Raw genomic sequence first — 14851 nt, forward strand, 5'->3', positions numbered from 1 at the left:
ATAAAAACTGCAGTAAGGTACCACCTCACACTGGTCAGAATGGTCATTAAAAAGTCTACAAACAAATTCTGGAGAGGGTGTGGAGAGAAGGGAATCCTCCTACACTGTTGGTGGGAATGTAAATTGGTGCAGCCACTATGGAGAACAATATGGAGGGTCCTTGAAAAACTAAAAATAGAACTACCATATGACCCAGCAATCCACTCCTGGGCATATACCCAGACAAAACTCTAATTTGAAAAGGTACATGCACCCCAATGTTCAAAGCAGCACTATTCACAATAGCCAAGACATGAAAACAACCTAAATGTCCATCAACAGAGGAATGGATAAAGAAGATGTGGTACTTATATACAATGGAATATTAGTTATAAAAAAAGAATGAAATAATGCCATTTCCAGCAACATGGATGGACCTGGAGATTATCATACTAAATGAAGTCAGAAAGACAAATACCATATGACATCAGTTACATGTGGAATCTAAAATATGACACAAATGAACATCTACAAAACAAACAGACTCACAGACATAGAGAACAGACTTGTGGTTTCCAAGGGGGAGGGAGGTGGGAGGTAGGGGAGGGATGCACTGGGAATTTGGGGTTAGCAGATGCAAACGATTTATATAGAATGGATAAACAAGGGAATTATCTTCAATATCCTGTGATAAACCAGAATGAAAAAGAATATGAAGAATAATGTATTAATATATATATGTATAACTGAATCACTTTGCTGTACAGCAGAAATTAATATTGTAAATACTTCAATAAAACAAAATTTTAAAAGTCTCTAGAAAGCTGAGGAAATGTCATTAATTAATATTGGGTGACTCTTAATGATAATCTTGTATTTGTAAATGCTTGAATTGTTTAAACCTGGCATGATTTGATGCCAGGCATGTCCATTCATGGGGCAGCCTCACCCAGCCAAGCTAAGTGACACCAGAAATGCTTGGGAGACTTAGCTGATAGTGATTACCCAGGGTGCACTGCAAGATTAAGGTACGCCGTAAACCACAAACTGCCAGTTTTTAAGGGTATGAGCTTGGGCTTCAGATTTTTAACTTTAGTGACTCTGTGATCTGGTGTGGTTTTAGATACCACCCAAAAGTTTGACAGTAGAGATACTCAGTCCTGCAGGTCAACCCTGACTGCAGCAACTCGCTAGATAACAAACTGCCTGTGAGACCTACATAATGTGCTAGGCACATGGTATAACGTGAGCCTTTTCTTCTGCAACTAAAGTAGCTGAAGAAGCTGTAGCCACTGGGACATGTGCACATGACTTAGCAGCTACATACAGGCCAAGCCTGCTTTCCTGGACTTTTCTGATATTGATGACTCAGTGCTAAGGAGGCATGTGGTTTCTAATCCACACAGCACTGTTACCAACAGATAATCCAATCCCTTCAGCAGAAACTAAAAGATTCTTAGCTGATCTTGTCCTGCCTTTTCAACCTCATTTGCACACCTTAGTGGATGATGTACCCTTTAAGAGCTGTTTGTTTGTTTTTCTTAATGAAATAGTGATATTTGCAGCAACATGGGTGGACCTAGAGATTATCATACTGAGTGAAGTAAGAGAAAGATAAAAACTGTATGATATCACTTATATGTGGAATCTTTAAAATAATACAAATGAGTTTATTTACAAAATTTATTTATATTTCCATTAAAAAATGAAATATTAGAAACACCTCAATCCTACCACTGTTTTCAATAGTTTTAACATTTTCTTGCAGATCTTTAGCTGTAAAAGCACAGTTGTACCTATGCAAGAATATGATCTTAGTTAAATAAGGCCTCAAAGCTTCTTAAATCCTTTACAAGGAAAATAGGAAAAGGAACTAACCTTGGGCCTGCTGGTGTCAGACCACTGTGTGAACACCTTGTTGAAGCCTCAGAGCCTGCTCCTCGATTCCTCCTGCCTTGGGGGTTGCCTTAGTTTGGTCTTGAGTCTGAGATAGCAGATTCTTGGAGTGGGTCACCATGGGGGGGAAAGGCCGGCCACAGGGAGGCAGTTCCATATGGCTCTAAACCTATGCAGTGAAAATCACAACATCAAGCACATACCTACCAACTGTTGTAGTACTTCATTGCATTAGCTTATTTAGTGAGTTAACCCTCATTCTGAGGAAGCATGGTAGATTTTATTTTCTAAAAGTGGCCACAGCAGTATTTCTGGTCTCACAGACTGCCAGAGACTTGCTGTGCCCTTGGAGAAGCAGTGTGCTTCCCCTCTTCTTGAGCCTGGGAAGAATTTTATGATTGCCTTGACTGGTAGAATCTACTAGAAAGTGACCTCTGAGGATAGGTCACAAAAGGCGAATCGGCCTCTGCTTTCTCTCTCTCGATGTGTGTCATAAGGAAGCCCAGGCCACACAGAGAGGCCACGTGTAAGAGGGCTGACAGCCCCAGCCAGGGTCTCAGTCAATGTCAATCACCAGGGGTGGGGTGAGTGAACCCCCAGATGATTCCAGCTCCTAGTCTGAGCCTTCCAGCTGAGGCCCCCTTCATGGGGAGCAGAGATAAGCCATCCCTGCTGTGCTTCATCCAAATTCCTGACTCATCAATCCATGAGCCTAATAAATGGTTGTTGGACACCATTACATTTTCCTTTTTTACATCTTTATTGAAGTATAATTGCTTAACAATGGTGTGTTAGTTTCTGCTTTATAACAAAGTGAATCAGTTATACATATACATATGTTCCCATATCCCCTCCCTCTTGCGTCTCCCTCCCACCCTCCCTATCCCACCCCTGCAGGCGGTCACAAAGCACCGAGCTGATCGCCCTGTGCTATGCGGCTGCTTCCCACTAGCTATCTACCTTACGTTTGGTAGTGTATATATGTCCATGCCGCTCTTTCGCTTTGTCACAGCTTACCCTTCCCCCTCCCCATATCCACAAGTCCATTCTCTAGTAGGTCTGTGTCTTTATTCCTGTCTTACCCCTAGGTTCTTCATGACATTTTTTTTCTTCTTAAATTCCATATATATGTGTTAGCATATGGTATTTGTCTTTCTATTTCTGACTTACTTCACTCTGTATGACAGACTCTAGGTCTATGCACCTCATTACAAGTAGCACAATTTTGTTTCTTTTTATGGCTGAGTAATATTCCATTGTATATATGTGCCACATCTTCTTTATCCATTCATCCGATGATGGACATTTAGGTTGTTTCCATCTCTGGGCTACTGTAAATAGGGCTGCAATGAATATTTTGCTACATGACTTTTTTGAATTATGGTTTTCTCAGGGTATATGCCCAGTAGTGGGATTGCTGGGTCATATGGTAGTTCTATTTGTAGGTTTTTAAGGAACCTCCATACTGTTCTCCATAGTGGCTGTACCAATTCACATTCCCAGCAGCAGTGCAAGAGTGTTCCCTTTTCTCCACACCCTCTCCAGCATTTATTGTTTCTAGATTTTTTGATGATGGCCATTCTGACTGGTGTGAGATGATATCTCATTGTAGTTTTGATTTGCATTTCTCTAATGAGTAAAGATGTTGAGCATCCTTTCATGTGTTTGTTGGCTGTCTGTATATCTTCTGTGGAGAAATGTCTATTTAGGTCTTCTGCCCATTTTTGGATTGGGTTGTTTGATTTTTTGTTATTGAGCTGCATGAGCTGCTTATAAATTTTGGAGATTAATCCTTTGTCAGTTGCTTCATTTGCAAATATTTTCTCCCATTCTGAGGGTTGTCTTTTGGTCTTGTTTATGGTTTCCTTTGCTGTGCAAAAGCTTTGAAGTTTCATTAGGTCCCATTTGTTTATCTTTGTTTTTATTTCCATTTCTCTAGGAGGTGGGTCCAAAAGGATCTTGCTGTGATTTATGTCATAGAGTGTTCTGCCTATGTTTTCCTCTAAGAGTTTGATAGTGTCTGGCCTTACATTTAGGTCTTTAATCCATTTTGAGCTTATTTTTGTGTATGGTGTTAGGGAGTGATCTAATCTCATACTTTTACATGTCCCTGTCCAGTTTTCCCAGCACCACTTATTGAAGAGGCTGTCCTTTCTCCACTGTACATTCCTGCCTCCTTTATCAAAGATAAGGTGACCACATGTGCGTGGGTTTATCTCTGGGCTTTCTATCCTGTTCCATTGATCTATCTTTCTGTTTTTGTGCCAGTACCATACTGTCTTGATTACTGTGGCTTTGTAGGATAGTCTGAAGTCAGGGAGCCTGATTCCTCCAGCTCCGTTTTTCGTTCTCAAGATTGCTTTGGCTATTCGGGGTCTTTTGTGTTTCCATACAAATTGTGAAATTTTTTGTTCTCGTTCTGTGAAAAATGCCAGTGGTAGTTTGATAGGGATTGCATTGAATCTGTAGATTGCTTTGGGTAGTAGAGTCATTTTCATAATGTTGATTCTTCCAATCCAAGAACATGGTATATCTTTCCATCTATTTGTATCATCTTTAATTTCTTTTATCAGTGTCTTATAATTCTCTGCATACAGGTCTTTTGTCTCCTTAGGTAGGTTTATTCCTAGATATTTTATTCTTTTTGTTGCAGTGGTAAATGGGAGTGTTTTCTTGATTTCACTTTCAGATTTTTCATCATTAGTGTATAGGAATGCCAGAGATCTCTGTGCATTAATTTTGTATCCTGGTACTTTACCAAATTCATTGATTAGCTCTAGTAGTTTTCTGGTAGCATCTTTCGGATTCTCTATGTATAGTATCATGTCATCTGCAAACAGTGACAGCTTTACTTCTTCTTTTCCGATTTGGATTCCTTTTATTTCCTTTTCTTCTCTGATTGCTGTGGCTAAAACTTCCAAAACTATGTGGAATAAGAGTGGTGAGAGTGGGCAACCTTGTCTTGTTCCTGATCTTAGTGGAAATGGTTTCAGTTTATCACCATTGAGGACGATACTGGCTGTGTGTTAGTCATATATGGCCTTTATTATGTTGAGGAAAGTTCCCTCTATGCCTACTTTCTGCAGGGTTTTTATCATAAATGGGTGTTGAATTTTGTCCAAAGCTTTCTCTGCATCTATTGAGATGATCATATGGTTTTTCTCCTTCAATTTGTTAATATGGTGTATCACGTTGATTGATTTGCATATATTGAAGAATCCTTGCATTCCTGGAATAAACCCCACTTGATCATGGTGTATGATCCTTTTAATGTGCTGTTGGATTCTGTTTGCTAGTATTTTGTTGAGGATTTTTGCATCTATGTTCATCAGTGATATTGGCCTGTAGTTTTCTTTCTTTGTGACATCTTTGCCTGGTTTTGGTATCAAGGTGATGGTGGCCTCGTAGAATGAGTTTGGGAGTGTTCCTTCCTCTGAAATTGTTTGGAAGAGTTTGAGAAGGATGGGTGTTAGCTCTTCTCTAAATGTTTGATAGAATTCGCCTGTGAAGCCATCTGGTCCTGGGCTTTTGTTTGTTGGAAGATTTTTAATCACAGTTTCAATTTCAGTGCTTGTGATTGGTCTGTTCATATTTTCTATTTCTTCCTGATTCAGTCTTGGCAGGTTGTGCATTTCTAAGAATTTGTCCACTTCTTCCAGGTTGTCCATTTTATTGGCATAGAGTTTCTTGTAGTAATCTCTCATGATCTTTTGTATTTCTGCAGTGTCAGTTGTTGCTTCTCCTTTTTCATTTCTAATTCTATTGATTTGAGTCTTCTCGCTTTTTTTTCTTGATGAGTCTAGCTAATGGTTTATCAATTTTGTGTATCTTCTCAAAGAACCATCTTTTAGTTTTATTGATCTTTGCTATCGTTTCCTTCCTTTCTTTTTCATTTATTTCTGATCTGATTTCTATGATTTCTTTCCTTCTGCTAACTTTGGGGTGTTTCTGTTCTTTCTCTAATTGCTTTAGGTGCAAGGTTAGGTTGTTTATTCGAGATGTTTCCTGTTTCTTAAGGTGGGATTTTATTGCTATAAACTTCCCTCTTAGAACTGTTTTTGCTGCATCCCATAGGTTTTGGGTCGTCGTGTCTCCATTGTCATTTGTTTCTAGGTATTTTTTGATTTCCTCTTTGATTTCTTCAGTGATCACTTCGTTATTAAGTAGTGTATTGTTTAGCCTCCATGTGTTTGTATTTCTTACAGATCTTTTCCTGTAATTGATATCTAGTCTCTTAGTGTTGTGGTCGGAAGAGATACTTGATACAATTTCAAATTTATTAAATTTGCCAAGGCTTGATTTGTGACCCAAGATATGATCTGTCTTGGAGAATGTTCCATGAGCACTTGAGAAAAATATGTATTCTATTGTTGTTGGATGGAATGTCCTATAAATATCAATTAAGTCCATCTTGTTTAATGTATCATTTAAAGCTTGTGTTTCCTTATTTATTTTCATTTTGGATGATCTGTCCATTGGTGAAAGTGGGGTGTTAAAGTCCCCTATTATGAATGTGTTACTGTCGATTTCCCCTTTCATGGCTGTTAGTATTTGCCTTATGTATTGAGGTGCTCCTATGTTGGGTGCATAAATATTTACAATTGTTATATCTTCTTCTTGGATCAATCCCTTGATCATTATGTAGTGTCCTTCTTTGTGTCTTCTAGTAGTCTTTATTTTAAAGTCTATTTTGTCTGATATGAGAACTGCTACTCCAGCTTTCTTTTGGTTTCCATTTGCATGGAATATCTTTTTCCATCCCCTCATTTTCAGTCTGTATGTGTCCCTAGGTCTGAAGTGGGTCTCTTGTAGGCAGCATATAGGCGGATCTTGTTTTTGTACCCATTCATCCAGTCTATGTCTTTTGGTTGGAGCATTTAATCCATTTACATTTAAGGTAATTATCGATATGTATGTTCCTATTCCCATTTTCTTAATTGTTTTGTGTTCATTATTGTAGGTCTTTTCCTTCTATTGTGTTTCTTGCCTAGAGAAGTTCCTTTAGCATTTGTTGTAAAGCTGGTTTGGTGGTGCTGAACTCTCTCAGCTTTTGCTTGTCTGTAAACGTTTTAATTTCTCCAACAAATCTGAATGAGATCCTTGGTGGGTAGAGTAATCTTGGTTGCAGGTTTTTCTCCTTCATCACTTTAAATATGTCCTGCCAGTCCCTTCTGGCTTGCAGAGTTTCTGCTGAAAGATCAGCTGTTAACCTTATGGGGATTCCCTTGTGTGTTATTTGTTGTTTTTCCCTTGCTGCTTTTAATATGTTTTCTTTGTATTTAATTTTTGACAGTTTGAGTAATATGTGTCTTGGCGTATTTCTCCTTGGATTTATCCTGTATGGGACTCTCTATGCCTCCTGGACTTGATTAACTATTTCCTTTCCCATATTAGGGAAGTTTTCAACTATAATCTCTTCAAATATTTTCTCAGTCCCTTTCTTTTTCTCTTCTTCTTCTGGACCCCCTTTAATTTGAATGTTGGTGCGTTTAATGTTGTCCCAGAGGTCTCCTAGACTCTCCTCAGTTCTTTTCATTCTTTTTTCTTTCTTCTGCTCTGCTGTAGTTATTTCCACTATTTTATCTTCCAGGTCACTTATCCGTACTTCTGCCTCAGTTATTCTGCTATTGATCCCATCTAGAGAATTTTTAATTTCATTTATTGTGTTGTTCATCATTGCTTGTTTCATCTTTAGTTCTTCTAGGTCCTTGTTAACTGTTTCTTGCATTTTGTCTATTCTATTTCCAAGATTTTGGATCATCTTTACTATCATTATTCTGAATTCTTTTTCAGGTAGACTGCCTATTTCCTCTTCATTTGTTAGGTCTGGTGGGTTTTTATCTTGCTCCTTCACCTGCTGTGTGTTTTTCTGTCTTCTCATTTTGTTTATCTTACTGTGTTTGGGGTCTCCTTTTTGCAGGCTGCAGGTTCGTAGTTCCCGTTGTTTTTGGTGTCTGTCCCCAGTGGCTAAGGTTGTTTCAGTTGGTTGTGTAGGCTTCCTGGTGGAAGGAACTAGTGCCTGTGTTCTGGTGGGTGAGGCTGGATCTTGTCTTTCTGGTGGGCAGGTCCACGTCTGGTGGTGTGTTTTGGCGTGTTTGTGGACTTTTTATGATTTGAGGCAGCCTCTCTGCTAATGGGTGGCGTTGTGTTCCTGTCTTGCTAGTTGTTTAGCATAGGGTGTCCAGCACTGTAGCTTGCTGGTCGTTGAGTGAAGCTGGGTGCTGGTGTTGAGATGGAGATCTCTGGAAGATTTTCGCCATTTGATATTATGTGTAGCTGGGAGGTCTCTTGTGGACCAGTGTCCTGAAGTTGGCTCTCCCACCTCAGAGGCATAGCACTGACTCTTGGCTGCAGCACCAAGAACGTTTCATCCACACGGCTCAGAATAAAAAGGAGAAAAAGTAGAAAGAAAGAATTAGTAGAAGTAGAAGGGAGGGAGGGAGGGAGGGAGGAAGGAGGGAAGGAAGGAGTGGAGGAAGGAAAAAAGGAAAGAAGGTAAAGTAAAATAAAATAAAGTATGATAAAATATAATAAAGTTATTAAAATAAAAAATAATTATTAAGAAAAAAACCCGGATGGATAGAACCCTGGGACAAATGGTGGAAGCAAAGCTATACAGACAAAATCTCACACAGAAGCATACACATACACACTCAGAGAAAGAGGAAAAGGGGAAAAAATCATAAATCTTGCTCTCAAAGCCCACCTCCTCAATTTGGGATGATTCGTTGTCTATTCATGTATTCCACAGATGCAGGGTACATCAAGTTGACTGTGGAGCTTTAATCCGCTGCTTCTGAGGCTGCTGGGAGAGATTTCCCTTTCTCTTCTTTGTTCTCACAGCTCCCGGGTCTCAGCTTTGGATTTGGCCCCGCCTCTGCGTGTAGGTCGCCGGAGGGCGCCTGTTCTTCGCTCAGACAGGACGGGGTTAAAGGAGCAGCTGATTTGGAGGCTGTGGCTTACTCAGGCAGGGCGGGGGGAGGGAGGGGTACGGAGGGCGGGGCGAGCCTGCGGCGGCAGAGGCCGGCATGACGTTGCACCAGCCCGAGGCACGCCGTGCGCTCTCCCAGGGAAGCCGTCCCTGAATCCCGGGACCCCGGCAGTGACGGGCTGTACAGGCTCCCCGGAAGCGGGGCGTGGACAGTGACCTGCGCTCGCACACAGGCCTCTTGGCGGCGGCAGCAGCAGCCCCAGCGTCCCACGCTCTGGGGTCCGTGTTCAGCCGCGGCTCGCGCCTGTCTCTGGAGGTCCCTTAAGCAGCGCTCTTAATCCCCTCTCCTCGCGCACCAGGAAACAAAGAGGCAAGAAAAAATCTTCTGTCTCTTCAGCAGGTCCAGACTTTTTCCTGGACTCCCTCCCGGCCAGCCGTGACGCACTAACCCCTTCAGGCTGTGTTCACGACGCCAGCCCCAGTCCTCTCCCTGCGCTCCGACCGAAGCCCGAGCCTCAGCTCCCAGCCCCGCCCGCCTCTCGGGCTGGTGAGTGCCGGTCGGCACCGATTCTCTGTGCGGGAATCTCTCCGCTTTGCCCTCAGCACCCCTGTTGCTGGGCTATCCTCCGCGGCTCCGAAGCTCCCCACTCCGCCACCTGCAGTCTCCGCCTGCGAAGGGGCTTCCTAGTGTGTGGAAACCTTTCCTCCTTCACAGCTCCCTCCCACTGGTGCAGGTCCCGTCCCTACCCTTTTGTCTCTGTTTATTCTTTTTTCTTTTGCCCTACCCAGGTACGTGGGGGAGTTTCTTGCCTTTTGGGAGGTCTGAGGTCTTCTGCCAGCGTTCAGTAGGAGTTGTTCCACGTGTAGATGTTATTTCTGGTGTATCTGTTGGGAGGAAGGTGATCGCCGCGTCTTACTCTTCCGCCATCTTCCCCAGAAGTTCACCGTTACATTTTGAGATGGTTTCTTACACAGGCGTAGTAGCTGGCACAGGTAAGCACTATTACGTCTATTTTACACAGGTTAAGTCACTTGCCCAAATCATTCAGCTAAGTACTAAGTGGTGGAGCCCCAAGTTAGCCAGACAGATTGGCTCTAGAGTCTTTGTGGTGTTCTTTCCTGACTATCCTCCCAATACCAGCATGAAAGTACAGCCCGGGTCTCTGCTGTGAATTAGGAACTGGGGGAAAGGGGCTTCTCTAGCGTTGAGTTGGGAGCAGAAGCAGGGAGAGATGGGTTACCTTCCAGGCGAGGCCAGTGACGCTAATCATTTTCTGTAAAGGGCTAGGTTAGATGATGAGAAAACAATCCCAAATTTTCAGTGCATTACCACAACAAAAGTTATTTTTTGCTCAAACTGTATGTTCATCTGGGTCTCTCGGGGGGCTCTGCTCATTGTTGAGGGGGTTATAATCGCTCTGGGACTCAGCTGATGGAGACACAATCTTTTTTTTTTGCGGTACGCGGGCCTCTCACTGTTGTGGCCTTTCCCGTTGCGAAGCACAGGCTCCGGACACACAGGCCCAGCGGCCATGGCTCACAGACCCAGCCGCTCCACGACATGTGGGATCTTCCTGGACCGGGGCACGAACCCTTGTCCCCTGCATCTGCAGGCGGATTCTTAACCACTGCGCCAACAGGGAAGCCCGAGACACAATCTTGACACATACTTCCAAGACCAGCAAGGCAGGGGATGAAGACAGTGGTGACTCATGTACCGTGACTTAGAGCTTCCACCTGCAGAGATACATCACTTTTTCTCACATTTTATGGGCCAAAGCAAGTCACTTGACCACTCCTAACTTCAAGGTTGCATGTACCAGAAAGGGAAATGAAATGTGTATTTGGAGAACAGTACTAATGACTCCCCAAGTCCACCCTTCAGTCACCAAATAGTTCACTATCTTTCATACACACAAAATACAATCAAGAGTGATTTTCAAGAGTGACAACCCAAGAATTCCATCTTGTCGTGGCCATATGCCCAGAATTGAGGATTTCTGCGTGATGGGCTGATGTACAAGGTGGTTCCTCTTCATAAACTTATAAGAAAATTTACCTGCTCCCTACCTGTTCAATATACAATAGAAGAGGAATAAAATAACAACAAAACATATACTCCTCTTTGAAAAGAAAAGAACGGGCGGCATACAGCAAACCCTGGTGGGTAGCAATTCTGACACCCTGCTCACCAGTCATTTTGAGGGCCCTACCCCAGAGGCTCCAGCAGAAAACTGCCCCTCAAGAATCAGCAGCAGCCAAGACATCACTGTGTGGCCGGGAGGAGGCAGGAGTGAGAGAGCTGGTGGAAGTGGGGAACGCTTTCGGGTGGAAGGCTGATTTCTAGCAATAAAGTTAATTTAACTCACGCCATTCTAATTTTGGTTACCCAGAACCAAAGGTCACGCTTCCTGAATGCTCAAGACTGCTCTCAAAGCTATGATCCTGTGAGGTGTATACTATTGAGCTCATCCACATTCTATAGATGCAGAGTGTGGGGGAGAGGTGTTAGGTTACACGCCCCAGTTCACATAGCTAATAAGTAATCAGAGTGGGGTATTTAATCCCAGGTTCAAGAATTTTAGGGGCTTTGAACTTAACCCTTACTCTGTGTTACCTTTCAAAGGATTAGAGTATAGAAAATAATTATGTGCATGGAAAAAATATAATTCCGAGATTTTTCTCTAATTCTCTATTTTAAATGGGATTATATACTCCATTTAATGGATAGTTCAGAAGTTATTTAACATACCTACTAATTTAAGCATAAGAGAATTTCTTTTAAAAAAATTTTTCAAAAAATTTGTTATGAACCCAAAGAAGCACACATGACTTAGTTCAATTTAGATTTTATGTGATCTAGATCTTATGTGAATTCTTACCTGATCTCAGGCCCTAGCTAGCCAGTAAATGGATGCCAAAAATTAATTTATAGTCCTCTTTGCAACTTGGAGAATTTTCAGTAATGCTAGGAAAAAAGCCATACTCAAATTATTAGTGTATTTTAGAAATTGGTTGTTGCAGTATAAAATATTTGATTTCTGAGGGCTAATATAATACATAAGACCACAAGGTGACAGCCAAGACACATGATTTTCTCTTCAGACATTTTATGATTTTTCTCAAACGTGGTAACGCAGACAAACTTTTATGCCAAATTGGAGAAATGACACATTCATTTCATGGAATAAATCCAAGCACAGAAGCTCCACAGTTTGCGATAGGTAATAAGCGAACAGTTTTAACTTGCTAACAGCATATGATTCTTGTTCAGGCCAGTATGAGCTATATATGTATTTTTTCCTCAACCTTCTATCTTCCGCCTCCTTGATCTGCCATCCTAAACGTACCTGTACAGAGTGTGTTCTTAAAAGGTTAAGATCTCTCATACTCAAAGGTAAGAAGGAATGTGGACAATCCCAATCTGATTTTGCCTTTTGAACAATCAAATCTACACAAACCGTCATTTATAGGATCACCCACTCTAGCGAGTCCTGCCTCATCTCAGTTTATTCTAATCCAGCTAAAAGACTTTTTACCCATAACACAAGCTAATCTGTACTGGTGACTCACTGTGAGTCTAACCCTGATCTAAAACCATGCTAGGTCTCTATAACAACCCTGAGAGGTACCCACTATTGTTGTCATCCCATTTTATGGATGAAGAAATAGAACGTAGGAGCAGCCCAGACACTGAAACAGAAGATGATCAATTGTGGCCAATGCAATAATCTGTTGATTATAATGGATGCCACAGAAAAGACCTCTATATTAACAAGGCAATTTTTATTTGGGGCTAGATGAACCATAGAAAATTGGTGAGACCCCATTACAGTGACCATCATCTTTTATACATTATGGGGTTCTGCTCACCAGCAGACGTTTTAGTGAGAATGTTACAAGTTCTGGAGTAGGAGGTTTGAAAGTGGAGGGTTAGGGAAGAACCCTGGATTTGTGTTGGTCTGTTGTTACTGGAGTGAGACGAAGACACAGTTGAAAAGAATGATTCATTATTGGCTACAGTGGCAGGGTTCTGGGGCTCTGCATCGATTGATCAGATCAAATTTCATGAACTACTGATCTGGGAGTTTTGCTAAAACACATTGAACACAACATTATATAAATCCTATTACCTTATCCCCAGACCAAGCCACGTTCTGCGGTATTTGGCACGGGGTGGTCTGGGTTGTGTGGCTCTCAAATGACCACAAGGTGGGGCAAGATGATATTCAGCCGAATATGTTCCACAAGATTTAGGGGGAATTTTCCTGTCAGTTTTAACAGCTGAATTGTGTGTGTGTGTGTGTGTGTGTGTGTGTGTGTGTGTGTGTAGTCTAGCATTTTTGTGGTCAAAGATTATAACCACAACCCCCAGGTGATAACCTTGTAAACATCTTTGTCATATTGTAACACGTGATAAGTCATAGACCATCACCCAACCAGAAATTACGCATTCAACAGCTGAGGAGGAAAGTTGCTAAGAGAGTAGAGCCTGGAAATTTTCACCACAAGGAAATATTTGTTTTCTTTGTAACTATATAAGGTGATGGATGTTAACTTATCGTGGTAATCATTTCACAATATATGTATGTCAAGTCATTGTGCTGTAAATATCAAACTTACACCATGTTGTATGTCAATTATATCACAATACAACTGAAGAAAAGAGCTGAGAGGGGCCAGGCAGGTGTAAACGGTGAAGCCAGACTGGGCAGGGAGTGGATTGCTGTGGCTGATGGCAAAGCAAGCCCAGGCCTGTGTATGGAGTGCAGCTGCTCCTTAGATCCTTCCCCTCGCCCCTGCCCCCAGTGCCATGGAGAACATTGGCATTCTCTTTGAAAGAGAATCCAGAAATTTAGATTTTTAATTATTAGTGTAAATATCTCTTCTTTTTGGCAGTTCCAGTCCAAGATGGGGACCTAAAAGTCTCCTGGACTCACCTCCCACAGACACACCGAATCTACAGCCACACAAGGAACAATTCCCTCTGAAAGAGATCCAGAAACTAGCAACTCCTATACTTTGGGTGAACAAGAAAATAAACCCACATTGAAATGCATAGGAAACGCTGAGACATCCTCTTGCCATGAACCCCACGCCCACACAGTGACATACAGTTGGGAGGGAACTCACAACTCCCAGCTCTTTCTGAGGAATGAAGGTTTTGAACCCAACATCTCGTGCCCCAACTGTTTTTTTTTTTTTTTTTGCGGTATGCGGGCCTCTCACTGTTGTGGCCTCTCCCCTTGCAGAGCACAGGCTCCGGATGCGCAGGCTCAGTGGCCATGGCTCATGGGCCCAGCTGCTCCGTGGTATGTGGGATCTTCCCGGACCGGGGCACGAACCCGTGTCCCTTGCATCAGCAGGCGGACTCTCAACCACTGCACCACCAGGGAAGCCCGGTACAATCACTTTTGAACAGGTACAAAAAACAATTTGTATTACCTAGTAAAGTGGAACATGACCATACCATACGACCCAGCCATTCTGCTACCAAGTACATGCTCCTGGGAAACTTTGGCACTTGTGTATTAGGAGACAGGTACCTGAATGGTTACAGCAGCATTGGGGTTTTTTTTGTTTTTTTTTTTGTTTCAGCATTGTTTTTTTTTTTTTTTTTTTTTTGAGGTATGCGGGCCTCTCACTGTTGTGGCCTCCCCCGTTGCGGAGCACAGGCTCCGGACGCGCAGGCTCAGCGGCCATGGCTCACGGGCCCAGCCGCTCCGCGGCATATGGGATCCTCCCAGACCGGGGCACGAACCCGCATCCCCTGCATCGGCAGGCGGACTCTCAACCACTTGCGCCACCAGGGAGGCCCCAGCATTGTTTATAATAGGAAAAAAACGGGAAAAACCCGTGTTCGTAAAAGTAACGTGGACAAACAAGTATGGAATAATTATATAGTAAAATACTACACTGCAGTGAAAATGAATCAACTTCAGTACATACATGACATGGATGATCTTAAAGGCATAAACTTGAACAAAAGAAGAAAGTTATAGAAGAAGAGACACATAGTATTATTCCACTGCAAATGTTCAAACA

Source organism: Mesoplodon densirostris, chromosome 9, assembly GCF_025265405.1.
Source record: "Mesoplodon densirostris isolate mMesDen1 chromosome 9, mMesDen1 primary haplotype, whole genome shotgun sequence".
Classification (NCBI taxonomy): Eukaryota; Metazoa; Chordata; class Mammalia; order Artiodactyla; family Ziphiidae; genus Mesoplodon; species Mesoplodon densirostris.